The 14,216-nt window shown below is 52.9% G+C and overlaps 3 non-coding genes and 3 pseudogenes across 3 annotated transcripts; all 6 read left to right on the top strand.

The window, feature by feature from the left end:
- Nucleotides 1-668: 668 nt before the first annotated feature.
- LOC123627842 lies at nt 669-787 on the top strand. Its single transcript, XR_006731512.1, has one exon. It is a non-coding gene; the product is annotated as a 5S ribosomal RNA (ribosomal RNA).
- Nucleotides 788-4,249: 3,462 nt separating this feature from the next.
- LOC123627832 lies at nt 4,250-4,370 on the top strand (annotated as a pseudogene).
- A 1,200-nt stretch (nt 4,371-5,570) lies between these two features.
- Nucleotides 5,571-5,689, top strand: LOC123627830. The gene has a single exon (XR_006731511.1). It is a non-coding gene; the product is annotated as a 5S ribosomal RNA (ribosomal RNA).
- A 3,462-nt stretch (nt 5,690-9,151) lies between these two features.
- On the top strand, nt 9,152-9,272 carry LOC123627895 (annotated as a pseudogene).
- Nucleotides 9,273-10,472: 1,200 nt separating this feature from the next.
- Nucleotides 10,473-10,591, top strand: LOC123627818. Its single transcript, XR_006731510.1, has one exon. It is a non-coding gene; the product is annotated as a 5S ribosomal RNA (ribosomal RNA).
- Nucleotides 10,592-14,038: 3,447 nt separating this feature from the next.
- LOC123627894 lies at nt 14,039-14,159 on the top strand (annotated as a pseudogene).
- The last annotated feature ends 57 nt before the right edge of the window (nt 14,160-14,216 follow it).

The raw sequence follows: 14,216 nt of genomic DNA, 5'->3' as shown, positions 1-14,216 counted from the left end.
GCCACCCGGGCAGAGAGGACGCACAACAGCACACGGAGCGCACGCAGCCAAACCCAAACCACCCACCGGCCCCCCGACCCGTGGCTTCCCACCCCAAACCCCACCCCACCGGGCCACAGGATAGCGGGCTCTGGCCCGCCCCGCCGCCCCCCGCCCCCGCGCGGGGGCTGCTGCCACACGCAGGCCCTGAGGGGAATCGGGGCAGAACGGTCCTCCCCAGACGGGGGTGGGGTGGCGGGGTGGGGGGGACACTGCAGGTCTTCAGGACCTCCGGGTGAAGGACCGGCGGCAGGCGCGGCCCTGCCTCCTCGTGCCGGCCCCGCCCCAAAGCCCCTCCCCACCGTGCCCTCGCGTGGGCCGGCGGAGGGCCCTGTCTCCCGCACTCTCCGGCTCTGGCCCTCTGCCCCCACGCGTGGAAGCCTGTCCCTGCGCGCGTGCCCGTGGGTCTGCTCCTCGGGGTGTGGGACGGTGGTGCGCCCGTGGTTTGGGTGGGGGTGGGGGGGGTGCGCGCGCGAAACCCGTCAGGCCCCGCCTGGCCCCCCAACCCCACCCCGATACTGGCAGGTGGGCTAGCGATGGGCCAGGGCGGCGGGAGGGACCCGACGGCGCAGGGAGGGACGCGTCCCAGCAGCTCGGCCTCTTGAGGCGTCCGGGGGGCGGCCACCGTCGTCTACGGCCAGACCACCCTGAACGCGCCCGATCTCGTCTGATCTCGGAAGCTAAGCAGGGTCGGGCCCGGTTAGTACTTGGATGGGAGACCGCCTGGGAATCCCGGGTGCCGTAGGCTTTTTGCTCTGCCTCTTTTTCTGTCCCGCCCCCCTGGGCTGGGAAGGGGAGGGGGGGGCCTTCGCCCTCCGCGCCCGCCCCGGCTCCCGCCCCCGGCCGGCCCGGACCCTGCCCCGTGGCCCCTGGAGAGAGGGTCAGATTGGAGATGTGGAGGCTCAGTCCCCGAGGCTGTCGCCCCTCACACACCTGCCGCAGGTCCGGGCCTCCGGAACTTCTGACCGACCGGCTCTGAATTCAGGACACAGTCTAAAGTTGTCCAAGGAGATGACCACGTTACCACCCTAGGAAAGGAAAAATTGGACCCTATCCACATATGCAGAAGAAGAGAATCTAAACAGTTGGCTATTCGTTCACGGTAACATAATTCAAGAATCCAGATGCGAAGACATCTAGAGACACTTTTCAAACGTCTAAATCTTTAGAAAATATTCTGAAGGCTTAAGAAGTAGAAACATTCTTTGGAAAGTCACGAGCAAGACCAGGGTGTTGATAGGAAATCCTTCCGTTCGATCCTGCAAGAGACGCTCCAAAAATGTACTACAACAAGGGAAAACACTAATAATATGTGGGAAAGGAAAATCACCTTTCTTCATTTTCCTCACCTCCTACGGTTCTCAAAATAGAATGTTTTCCCCTATGCACGGGAGACCTGTAGAAATCCTAGGGGAGTCCAGCAAGATAGCTCTAGGTGAAATCAACATTCCATCGATAGTTTCGATGTTTCTTATTTCCTCGCCAATACACACTAATGAATGCAATCTTTCAAAAGGATAACACTCAAAGTCACAGAAAATCTACGCGGCACCTACGGGGCAAAGGTGCCAACTTCGATGGAAAACTTAGTAAAAACGTACATGATGGCTCAAATCCATGGAGAGGCTATCCCGTAGTCCTCGATAGACGGACACAGAGTCCCCAAACTAATCATTTCCCCCAAATTAATAAATAATCCAATTTAAGCAGGGTGTATAACTAGAAACTTACTATCTGCTTCTTTCTCTTTTTCTTTTAATTTGGGAAAGGGGTATGTTAAAGAATGATAATAATGATCATGATTATCAGTATGATTATTATATTAAATCGAATTAACCGTACCAAAACCCCACCACTCACCTTATAAAAATGGGAGTTGATGCATATGTCGGAAGCCGCTGTGTATCTTTTTCTCAAGGCGTGGAACCACAGAAACGCTTCTCCCAAACAAATCCCATCTCGACTGTCATCCTTTTCCTGGCTTTTCCTTTGAAAGTTTTTGCTCTCTGTTATAGGACTATCTCATTGAGGTAGTTTGTTAATTTCACAGTTTATAGAATACATGTGGAACGATTCTGGATTCCTTCTGGGTAACTTGTGTGCCAGGGGAAACCTTCTGTTTGGAGAATACTCCTTGCTTACACAGGAAGCTGCAGTTCATCAGCGCTGCTAGAGAATGGCACTGCACGAATCAGTCGAAGTATCTTTATGCGATCTTTGACTAGGTCCGTGTACAAGGGGCTCCCGTGAGGATTACCCTAGATGCTTCCTGGTCACATGTGCCCTATATTCTCTCTGGTACGTGCTACTCAGAGAATATGCTTGCTCCTGAATTATGCCAGTGTTTATTCATATCCATTTATGCTGCATTGTTTTCCAAATGGTTCTATAATTTCGCCTCCCATATCAGCAGGGTGAGTGCAAGAGTTTTCCTCAAAGCCAACACAGTGATCAGTTTCTTAAGTTTCCTCAATCCGGTGAGTTGGAAACTATATCTGGCTTCATTTTTTATTCCGTATTTCCTTGACTAATAATGAGGACACAGGGCCAAAGGCGCATTAAGCATATAAAACGTAGATATTCTGTAACAGTAACATTTTGCCAATTATATGGGCTACAGATACCTTGTCCTGTTTGCAGCTTGTTTTTGATCCTGTTCATGGTATCTTTGGAAACTTTTCATGATGGGAAATTTGAAATAGAAACAAAATCGGACAGAATAGTAGAATATTTTCTCACTCCCCTGACTCAAGAAATCACCAACCCCTGGCCAGATCTTGTTTCCTTTATACCCCTCCTACCTTAAGTTCATGATCCCCTTAATAATATCCCTCCATCGATAAAAAGTCAATATGTTTCTATCAAAGGTAGAGGCTTTCTTCCATTTTTCAGTGTACTCACAGCCACATTATTCCATCTAAAAATTTCACCGTATTAGAGAAAACAGCAAGTACTCAATGTTTGCGTTTCCCTGAGACACACACGCTCATTTCAGTTTCTTTGGATCCAGTCCAAATACAGTACCTACCTTGTGAGGGGTTGAGATGTCTTTTGAAAGAGTGTCCATACATCGCGACTAGTCGGGGGCAGCCCCGGTTGTCACCATTTCCCTTTGTTTCCTACCGCTGTCCGCAGTGACCCGAGTTATTTTCGCATTGTGAGGGGTTTCATCGCGGATTTAAACGTATCTAATGTGTTTCAATATCTTGCAATTATTATACTTACTGGCGATCAAACCGTCCTGTGTTTGGCAAACGGGAGTCTACTCATTCTGGTTCCTGTGTCTTTTGACGTGACCCTCGTCCTGTTGGATATCATAGCATCCACGCTTCCCAGTACAAGAAGCGTCCGTTTCCCGCCCCAGACTTCAAGTCAGCCTATGTCTCCAGTAAGTCTTAGGACCGTTTAATAACGATGGTTGGCGGAGACCACGATCTAGATGCTGCTGAAATGCACTACTGTTGAGTTCGCACCTATGTCTCGGCACTTTCCGTGGAAAAACTAAAAATAAAAAAAAAAATAAATAAATAAATAAATACATAAATAAAGGAAGAAAAGAAAAAAAAATTACAGGAAAACACATTGAGTTTCCACTGATAATCCAAGTTCAAACGGAGAACTGAGAGTTTTTTTTTACATGACTTGATCGATTTCACCTCTTCCTCTCACACCCAAATTCCCAGTCCCCAAAGACACCAACAGCATTTCTTCTTTGCAGGATCCCACAGAATAATCGTAGCCATGCACCATAGAACCGTGGACTGGTTCCCACTGCATGAAGTAGGAAAGGCGAGGAAGGAACTTTCTACTTTTCCGGCTGCTCCACTGTGAAAATGTAAGAGCTGCCGTCCGCCGAAGCCAGTCTGCTCATGTCCAAGGAGCTCTGAGCCACGTCACACTCCTTTGGAATATTTCCCTGAGCCTTCATGTGGGCTCCTGACGTCTGTAGAATCTCACAAGTCACACATTGCCCTCCCGTTTGTGTCCTCCGTGCTTTGAATAGATGTGCTATTGAGTGTTTGATTTTTGTTGTCATTGGTGTATGTGTTTGTGGCAAAGTGTTGAGTGTTTGGTGTGTATGTAGCAGCTAGAGAGCGAGGCTCTGAAGGCTACTGGGCAGCAGGAGGGCGCGGGGTCGGGTGGGGGGCGCTGGGCCGGGAGGGCCGCGTAGCAGCTCGGCCTCTTGAGGCGTCCGGGGACAGCCGCCGCCGTCTAGGGCCATAGCACCCTGAACGTGCCCGATCTCGTCTGATCTTGGAAGCTAAGCAGGGTCGGGGGCCCGGTTAGTACTTGGATGGGAGACCGCCTGGGAATACCAGGTGCTGCAGGCTTTTGCCTCTTCTTTTGTCCCGCCCGCCGAGGGGTCGGGGGTGGGAGGGCCCCGGCGTTCTGTGCCCGCCTCCACTTTCGCCCTCGGCCCCTGGCACTCCCCCGCCCCCCCCGCCGGCGCGGCCCGCTGCCCCCGCCCAGGGCGTCCTCCCCTCTCCCCCGCTGCAACACCACCGCCAGGTGGCGGCAGCGGCAGAGCGTCCCAGCCGTTCCGTTCCTGTTCGGCCGGCAGCGGAGCCCCAGCCCTGGGCCCCACACCGGGCCGGGCGGGCGGCGGGATCCCTGAGTGCCGCTGGGTCTCCTCTCCCCCACACCCCGCACCCCCCGCCCCGCACTCCGGGACGTCGCGTACACCCGGCGCGGGACAGCCCACGGCGGCAAACCTTGTCCTGGGCCCCCGGACCCCCGGCCGACCGTGCACTTCCTCTCCGCCGCACACCCGGGCCTCGGGCCCGGGCCTCACGCCGGGCGGGCTCCTCGCCACCGCCGGGGCTCCCGAGAGACACACTGGCGCGCCGCACAGGGCGAGTTTCCGGCCACCCGGGCAGAGAGGACGCACAACAGCACACGGAGCGCACGCAGCCAAACCCAAACCACCCACCGGCCCCCCGACCCGTGGCTTCCCACCCCAAACCCCACCCCACCGGGCCACAGGATAGCGGGCTCTGGCCCGCCCCGCCGCCCCCCGCCCCCGCGCGGGGGCTGCTGCCACACGCAGGCCCTGAGGGGAATCGGGGCAGAAGGGTCCTCCCCAGACGGGGGTGGGGTGGCGGGGTGGGGGGGACACTGCAGGTCTTCAGGACCTCCGGGTGAAGGACCGGCGGCAGGCGCGGCCCTGCCTCCTCGTGCCGGCCCCGCCCCAAAGCCCCTCCCCACCGTGCCCTCGCGTGGGCCGGCGGAGGGCCCTGTCTCCCGCACTCTCCGGCTCTGGCCCTCCGCCCCCACGCGTGGAAGCCTGTCCCTGCGCGCGTGCCCGTGGGTCTGCTCCTCGGGGTGTGGGACGGTGGTGCGCCCGTGGTTTGGGTGGGGGTGGGGGGGTGCGCGCGCGAAACCCGTCAGGCCCCGCCTGGCCCCCCAACCCCACCCCGATACTGGCAGGTGGGCTAGCGATGGGCCAGGGCGGCGGGAGGGACCCGACGGCGCAGGGAGGGACGCGTCCCAGCAGCTCGGCCTCTTGAGGCGTCCGGGGGGCGGCCACCGTCGTCTACGGCCAGACCACCCTGAACGCGCCCGATCTCGTCTGATCTCGGAAGCTAAGCAGGGTCGGGCCCGGTTAGTACTTGGATGGGAGACCGCCTGGGAATCCCGGGTGCCGTAGGCTTTTTGCTCTGCCTCTTTTTCTGTCCCGCCCCCCTGGGCTGGGAAGGGGAGGGGGGGGCCTTCGCCCTCCGCGCCCGCCCCGGCTCCCGCCCCCGGCCGGCCCGGACCCTGCCCCGTGGCCCCTGGAGAGAGGGTCAGATTGGAGATGTGGAGGCTCAGTCCCCGAGGCTGTCGCCCCTCACACACCTGCCGCAGGTCCGGGCCTCCGGAACTTCTGACCGACCGGCTCTGAATTCAGGACACAGTCTAAAGTTGTCCAAGGAGATGACCACGTTACCACCCTAGGAAAGGAAAAATTGGACCCTATCCACATATGCAGAAGAAGAGAATCTAAACAGTTGGCTATTCGTTCACGGTAACATAATTCAAGAATCCAGATGCGAAGACATCTAGAGACACTTTTCAAACGTCTAAATCTTTAGAAAATATTCTGAAGGCTTAAGAAGTAGAAACATTCTTTGGAAAGTCACGAGCAAGACCAGGGTGTTGATAGGAAATCCTTCCGTTCGATCCTGCAAGAGACGCTCCAAAAATGTACTACAACAAGGGAAAACACTAATAATATGTGGGAAAGGAAAATCACCTTTCTTCATTTTCCTCACCTCCTACGGTTCTCAAAATAGAATGTTTTCCCCTATGCACGGGAGACCTGTAGAAATCCTAGGGGAGTCCAGCAAGATAGCTCTAGGTGAAATCAACATTCCATCGATAGTTTCGATGTTTCTTATTTCCTCGCCAATACACACTAATGAATGCAATCTTTCAAAAGGATAACACTCAAAGTCACAGAAAATCTACGCGGCACCTACGGGGCAAAGGTGCCAACTTCGATGGAAAACTTAGTAAAAACGTACATGATGGCTCAAATCCATGGAGAGGCTATCCCGTAGTCCTCGATAGACGGACACAGAGTCCCCAAACTAATCATTTCCCCCAAATTAATAAATAATCCAATTTAAGCAGGGTGTATAACTAGAAACTTACTATCTGCTTCTTTCTCTTTTTCTTTTAATTTGGGAAAGGGGTATGTTAAAGAATGATAATAATGATCATGATTATCAGTATGATTATTATATTAAATCGAATTAACCGTACCAAAACCCCACCACTCACCTTATAAAAATGGGAGTTGATGCATATGTCGGAAGCCGCTGTGTATCTTTTTCTCAAGGCGTGGAACCACAGAAACGCTTCTCCCAAACAAATCCCATCTCGACTGTCATCCTTTTCCTGGCTTTTCCTTTGAAAGTTTTTGCTCTCTGTTATAGGACTATCTCATTGAGGTAGTTTGTTAATTTCACAGTTTATAGAATACATGTGGAACGATTCTGGATTCCTTCTGGGTAACTTGTGTGCCAGGGGAAACCTTCTGTTTGGAGAATACTCCTTGCTTACACAGGAAGCTGCAGTTCATCAGCGCTGCTAGAGAATGGCACTGCACGAATCAGTCGAAGTATCTTTATGCGATCTTTGACTAGGTCCGTGTACAAGGGGCTCCCGTGAGGATTACCCTAGATGCTTCCTGGTCACATGTGCCCTATATTCTCTCTGGTACGTGCTACTCAGAGAATATGCTTGCTCCTGAATTATGCCAGTGTTTATTCATATCCATTTATGCTGCATTGTTTTCCAAATGGTTCTATAATTTCGCCTCCCATATCAGCAGGGTGAGTGCAAGAGTTTTCCTCAAAGCCAACACAGTGATCAGTTTCTTAAGTTTCCTCAATCCGGTGAGTTGGAAACTATATCTGGCTTCATTTTTTATTCCGTATTTCCTTGACTAATAATGAGGACACAGGGCCAAAGGCGCATTAAGCATATAAAACGTAGATATTCTGTAACAGTAACATTTTGCCAATTATATGGGCTACAGATACCTTGTCCTGTTTGCAGCTTGTTTTTGATCCTGTTCATGGTATCTTTGGAAACTTTTCATGATGGGAAATTTGAAATAGAAACAAAATCGGACAGAATAGTAGAATATTTTCTCACTCCCCTGACTCAAGAAATCACCAACCCCTGGCCAGATCTTGTTTCCTTTATACCCCTCCTACCTTAAGTTCATGATCCCCTTAATAATATCCCTCCATCGATAAAAAGTCAATATGTTTCTATCAAAGGTAGAGGCTTTCTTCCATTTTTCAGTGTACTCACAGCCACATTATTCCATCTAAAAATTTCACCGTATTAGAGAAAACAGCAAGTACTCAATGTTTGCGTTTCCCTGAGACACACACGCTCATTTCAGTTTCTTTGGATCCAGTCCAAATACAGTACCTACCTTGTGAGGGGTTGAGATGTCTTTTGAAAGAGTGTCCATACATCGCGACTAGTCGGGGGCAGCCCCGGTTGTCACCATTTCCCTTTGTTTCCTACCGCTGTCCGCAGTGACCCGAGTTATTTTCGCATTGTGAGGGGTTTCATCGCGGATTTAAACGTATCTAATGTGTTTCAATATCTTGCAATTATTATACTTACTGGCGATCAAACCGTCCTGTGTTTGGCAAACGGGAGTCTACTCATTCTGGTTCCTGTGTCTTTTGACGTGACCCTCGTCCTGTTGGATATCATAGCATCCACGCTTCCCAGTACAAGAAGCGTCCGTTTCCCGCCCCAGACTTCAAGTCAGCCTATGTCTCCAGTAAGTCTTAGGACCGTTTAATAACGATGGTTGGCGGAGACCACGATCTAGATGCTGCTGAAATGCACTACTGTTGAGTTCGCACCTATGTCTCGGCACTTTCCGTGGAAAAACTAAAAATAAAAAAATAAATAAATAAATAAATAAATACATAAATAAAGGAAGAAAAGAAAAAAAAATTACAGGAAAACACATTGAGTTTCCACTGATAATCCAAGTTCAAACGGAGAACTGAGAGTTTTTTTTTACATGACTTGATCGATTTCACCTCTTCCTCTCACACCCAAATTCCCAGTCCCCAAAGACACCAACAGCATTTCTTCTTTGCAGGATCCCACAGAATAATCGTAGCCATGCACCATAGAACCGTGGACTGGTTCCCACTGCATGAAGTAGGAAAGGCGAGGAAGGAACTTTCTACTTTTCCGGCTGCTCCACTGTGAAAATGTAAGAGCTGCCGTCCGCCGAAGCCAGTCTGCTCATGTCCAAGGAGCTCTGAGCCACGTCACACTCCTTTGGAATATTTCCCTGAGCCTTCATGTGGGCTCCTGACGTCTGTAGAATCTCACAAGTCACACATTGCCCTCCCGTTTGTGTCCTCCGTGCTTTGAATAGATGTGCTATTGAGTGTTTGATTTTTGTTGTCATTGGTGTATGTGTTTGTGGCAAAGTGTTGAGTGTTTGGTGTGTATGTAGCAGCTAGAGAGCGAGGCTCTGAAGGCTACTGGGCAGCAGGAGGGCGCGGGGTCGGGTGGGGGGCGCTGGGCCGGGAGGGCCGCGTAGCAGCTCGGCCTCTTGAGGCGTCCGGGGACAGCCGCCGCCGTCTAGGGCCATAGCACCCTGAACGTGCCCGATCTCGTCTGATCTGGGAAGCTAAGCAGGGTCGGGGGCCCGGTTAGTACTTGGATGGGAGACCGCCTGGGAATACCAGGTGCTGCAGGCTTTTGCCTCTTCTTTTGTCCCGCCCGCCGAGGGGACGGGGGTGGGGGCGCCCCGGCGTTCTGTGCCCGAGGCGGGCACAGAACGCCGGGGCGCCCCCACCCCCGTCCCCTCGGCGGGCGGCCCGCTGCCCCCGCCCAGGGGCGTCCTCCCCTCTCCCCCGCTGCAACACCACCGCCAGGTGGCGGCAGCGGCAGAGCGTCCCAGCCGTTCCGTTCCTGTTCGGCCGGCAGCGGAGCCCCAGCCCTGGGCCCCACACCGGGCCGGGCGGGCGGCGGGATCCCTGAGTGCCGCTGGGTCTCCTCTCCCCCACACCCCGCACCCCCCGCCCCGCACTCCGGGACGTCGCGTACACCCGGCGCGGGACAGCCCACGGCGGCAAACCTTGTCCTGGGCCCCCGGACCCCCGGCCGACCGTGCACTTCCTCTCCGCCGCACACCCGGGCCTCGGGCCCGGGCCTCACGCCGGGCGGGCTCCTCGCCACCGCCGGGGCTCCCGAGAGACACACTGGCGCGCCGCACAGGGCGAGTTTCCGGCCACCCGGGCAGAGAGGACGCACAACAGCACACGGAGCGCACGCAGCCAAACCCAAACCACCCACCGGCCCCCCGACCCGTGGCTTCCCACCCCAAACCCCACCCCACCGGGCCACAGGATAGCGGGCTCTGGCCCGCCCCGCCGCCCCCCGCCCCCGCGCGGGGGCTGCTGCCACACGCAGGCCCTGAGGGGAATCGGGGCAGAAGGGTCCTCCCCAGACGGGGGTGGGGTGGCGGGGTGGGGGGGGACACTGCAGGTCTTCAGGACCTCCGGGTGAAGGACCGGCGGCAGGCGCGGCCCTGCCTCCTCGTGCCGGCCCCGCCCCAAAGCCCCTCCCCACCGTGCCCTCGCGTGGGCCGGCGGAGGGCCCTGTCTCCCGCACTCTCCGGCTCTGGCCCTCCGCCCCCACGCGTGGAAGCCTGTCCCTGCGCGCGTGCCCGTGGGTCTGCTCCTCGGGGTGTGGGACGGTGGTGCGCCCGTGGTTTGGGTGGGGGTGGGGGGGTGCGCGCGCGAAACCCGTCAGGCCCCGCCTGGCCCCCCAACCCCACCCCGATACTGGCAGGTGGGCTAGCGATGGGCCAGGGCGGCGGGAGGGACCCGACGGCGCAGGGAGGGACGCGTCCCAGCAGCTCGGCCTCTTGAGGCGTCCGGGGGGCGGCCACCGTCGTCTACGGCCAGACCACCCTGAACGCGCCCGATCTCGTCTGATCTCGGAAGCTAAGCAGGGTCGGGCCCGGTTAGTACTTGGATGGGAGACCGCCTGGGAATCCCGGGTGCCGTAGGCTTTTTGCTCTGCCTCTTTTTCTGTCCCGCCCCCCTGGGCTGGGAAGGGGAGGGGGGGGCCTTCGCCCTCCGCGCCCGCCCCGGCTCCCGCCCCCGGCCGGCCCGGACCCTGCCCCGTGGCCCCTGGAGAGAGGGTCAGATTGGAGATGTGGAGGCTCAGTCCCCGAGGCTGTCGCCCCTCACACACCTGCCGCAGGTCCGGGCCTCCGGAACTTCTGACCGACCGGCTCTGAATTCAGGACACAGTCTAAAGTTGTCCAAGGAGATGACCACGTTACCACCCTAGGAAAGGAAAAATTGGACCCTATCCACATATGCAGAAGAAGAGAATCTAAACAGTTGGCTATTCGTTCACGGTAACATAATTCAAGAATCCAGATGCGAAGACATCTAGAGACACTTTTCAAACGTCTAAATCCATTCTTTGGAAAGTCACGAGCAAGACCAGGGTGTTGTTGATAGGAAATCCTTCCGTTCGATCCTGCAAGAGACGCTCCAAAAATGTACTACAACAAGGGAAAACACTAATAATATGTGGGAAAGGAAAATCACCTTTCTTCATTTTCCTCACCTCCTACGGTTCTCAAAATAGAATGTTTCCCCTATGCACGGGGAGACCTGTAGAAATCCTAGGGGAGTCCAGCAAGATAGCTCCTAGGTGAAATCAACATTCCATCGATAGTTTCGATGTTTCTTATTTCCTCGCCAATACACACTAATGAATGCAATCTTTCAAAAGGATAACACTCAAAGTCACAGGAAAATCTACGCGGCACCTACGGGGCAAAGGTGCCAACTTCGATGGAAAACTTAGTAAAAACGTACATGATGGCTCAAATCCATGGAGAGGCTATCCCGTAGTCCTCGATAGACGGACACAGAGTCCCCAAACTAATCATTTCCCCCAAATTAATAAATAATCCAATTTAAGCAGGGTGTATAACTAGAAACTTACTATCTGCTTCTTTCTCTTTTTCTTTTAATTTGGGAAAGGGGTATGTTAAAGAATGATAATAATGATCATGATTATCAGTATGATTATTATATTAAATCGAATTAACCGTACCAAAACCCCACCACTCACCTTATAAAAATGGGAGTTGATGCATATGTCGGAAGCCGCTGGGTATCTTTTTTCTCAAGGCGTGGAACCACAGAAACGCTTCTCCCAAACAAATCCCATCTCGACTGTCATCCTTTTCCTGGCTTTTCCTTTGAAAGTTTTTGCTCTCTGTTATAGGACTATCTCATTGAGGTAGTTTGTTAATTTCACAGTTTATAGAATACATGTGGAACGATTCTGGATTCCTTCTGGGTAACTTGTGTGCCAGGGGAAACCTTCTGTTTGGAGAATACTCCTTGCTTACACAGGGAAGCTGCAGTTCATCAGCGCTGCTAGAGAATGGCACTGCACGAATCAGTCGAAGTATCTTTATGCGATCTTTGACTAGGTCCGTGTACAAGGGGCTCCCGTGAGGATTACCCTAGATGCTTCCTGGTCACATGTGCCCTATCTTCTCTCTGGTACGTGCTACTCAGAGAATATGCTTGCTCCTGAATTATGCCAGTGTTTATTCATATCCATTTATGCTGCATTGTTTTCCAAATGGTTCTATAATTTCGCCTCCCATATCAGCAGGGTGAGTGCAAGAGTTTTCCTCAAAGCCAACACAGTGATCAGTTTCTTAAGTTTCCTCAATCTGGTGAGTTGGAAACTATATCTGGCTTCATTTTTTATTCCGTATTTCCTTGACTAATAATGAGGACACAGGGCCAAAGGCGCATTAAGCATATAAAACGTAGATATTCTATAACAGTAACATTTTGCCAATTATATGGGCTACAGATACCTTGTCCTGTTTGCAGCTTGTTTTTGATCCTGTTCATGGTATCTTTGGAAACTTTTCATGATGGGGAAATTTGAAATAGAAACAAAATCGGACAGAATAGTAGAATATTTTCTCACTCCCCTGACTCAAGAAATCACCAACCCCTGGCCAGATCTTGTTTCCTTTATACCCCTCCTACCTTAAGTTCATGATCCCCTTAATAATATCCCTCCATCGATAAAAAGTCAATATGTTTCTATCAAAGGTAGAGGCTTTCTTCCATTTTTCAGTGTACTCACAGCCACATTATCCATCTAAAAAATTCACCGTATTAGAGATAACAGCAAGTACTCAATGTTTGCGTTTCCCTGAGACACACAGTCTCATTTCAGTTCTTTAGGATCCAGTCCAAATACAGTACCTACCTTGTGAGGGGTTGAGATGTCTTTTGAAAGAGTGTCCATACATCGCGACTAGTCGGGGGCAGCCCCGGTTGTCACCATTTCCCTTTGTTTCCTACCGCTGTCCGCAGTGACCCGAGTTACTTTCGCATTGTGAGGGGTTTCATCGCGGATTTAAACGTATCTAATGTGTTTCAATATCTTGCAATTATTATACTTACTGGCGATCAAACCGTCCTGTGTTTGGCAAACGGGAGTCCTACTCATTCTGGTTCCTGTGTCTTTTGACGTGACCCTCGTCCTGTTGGATATCATAGCATCCACGCTTCCCAGTACAAGAAGCGTCCGTTTCCCGCCCCCAGACTTCAAGTCAGCCTATGTCTCCAGTAAGTCTTTAGGACCGTTTAATACGATGGTTGGCGGAGACCACGATCTAGATGCTGCTGAAATGCACTACTGTTGAGTTCGCACCTATGTCTCGGCACTTTCCGTGGAAAACTAAAAATAAATAAATAAATAAATAAATAAATAAATAAATAAATAAATAAATAAAGGAAGAAAAGAAAAAAAAATTACAGGAAAACACATTGAGTTTCCACTGATAATCCAAGTTCAAACGGAGAACTGAGAGTTTTTTTTTACATGACTTGATCGATTTCACCTCTTCCTCTCACACCCAAATTCCCAGTCCCCAAAGACACCAACAGCATTTCTTCTTTGCAGGATCCCACAGAATAATCGTAGCCATGCACCATAGAACCGTGGACTGGTTCCCACTGCATGAAGTAGGAAAGGCGAGGAAGGAACTTTCATACTTTTCCGGCTGCTCCACTGTGAAATGTAAGAGCTGCCGTCCGCCGAAGCCAGTCTGCTCATGTCCAAGGAGCTCTGAGCCACGTCCACACTCCTTTGGAATATTTCCCTGAGCCTTCATGTGGGCTCCTGACGTCTGTAGAATCTCACAAGTCACACATTGCCCTCCCGTTTGTGTCCTCCGTGCTTTGAATAGATGTGCTATTGAGTGTTTGATTTTTGTTGTCATTGGTGTATGTGTTTTGTGGCAAAGTGTTGAGTGTTTGGTGTGTATGTAGCAGCTAGAGAGCGAGGCTCTGAAGGCTACTGGGCAGCAGGAGGGCGCGGGGGTCGGGTGGGGGGCGCTGGGCCGGGAGGGCCGCGTAGCAGCTCGGCCTCTTGAGGCGTCCGGGGGACAGCCGCCGCCGTCTAGGGCCATAGCACCCTGAACGTGCCCGATCTCGTCTGATCTGGGAAGCTAAGCAGGGTCGGGGGCCCGGTTAGTACTTGGATGGGAGACCGCCTGGGAATACCAGGTGCTGCAGGCTTTTGCCTCTTCTTTTGTCCCGCCCGCCGAGGGACGGGGGTGGGGGCGCCCCGGCGTT

The sequence above is a fragment of the Lemur catta genome, chromosome 27 (genome assembly GCF_020740605.2).
Source record: "Lemur catta isolate mLemCat1 chromosome 27, mLemCat1.pri, whole genome shotgun sequence".
NCBI classification, from domain to species: Eukaryota; Metazoa; Chordata; class Mammalia; order Primates; family Lemuridae; genus Lemur; species Lemur catta.
The sequence above is the reverse complement of the archived record's forward strand: the minus strand, read 5'-3'. Positions and strand labels throughout refer to the sequence as shown.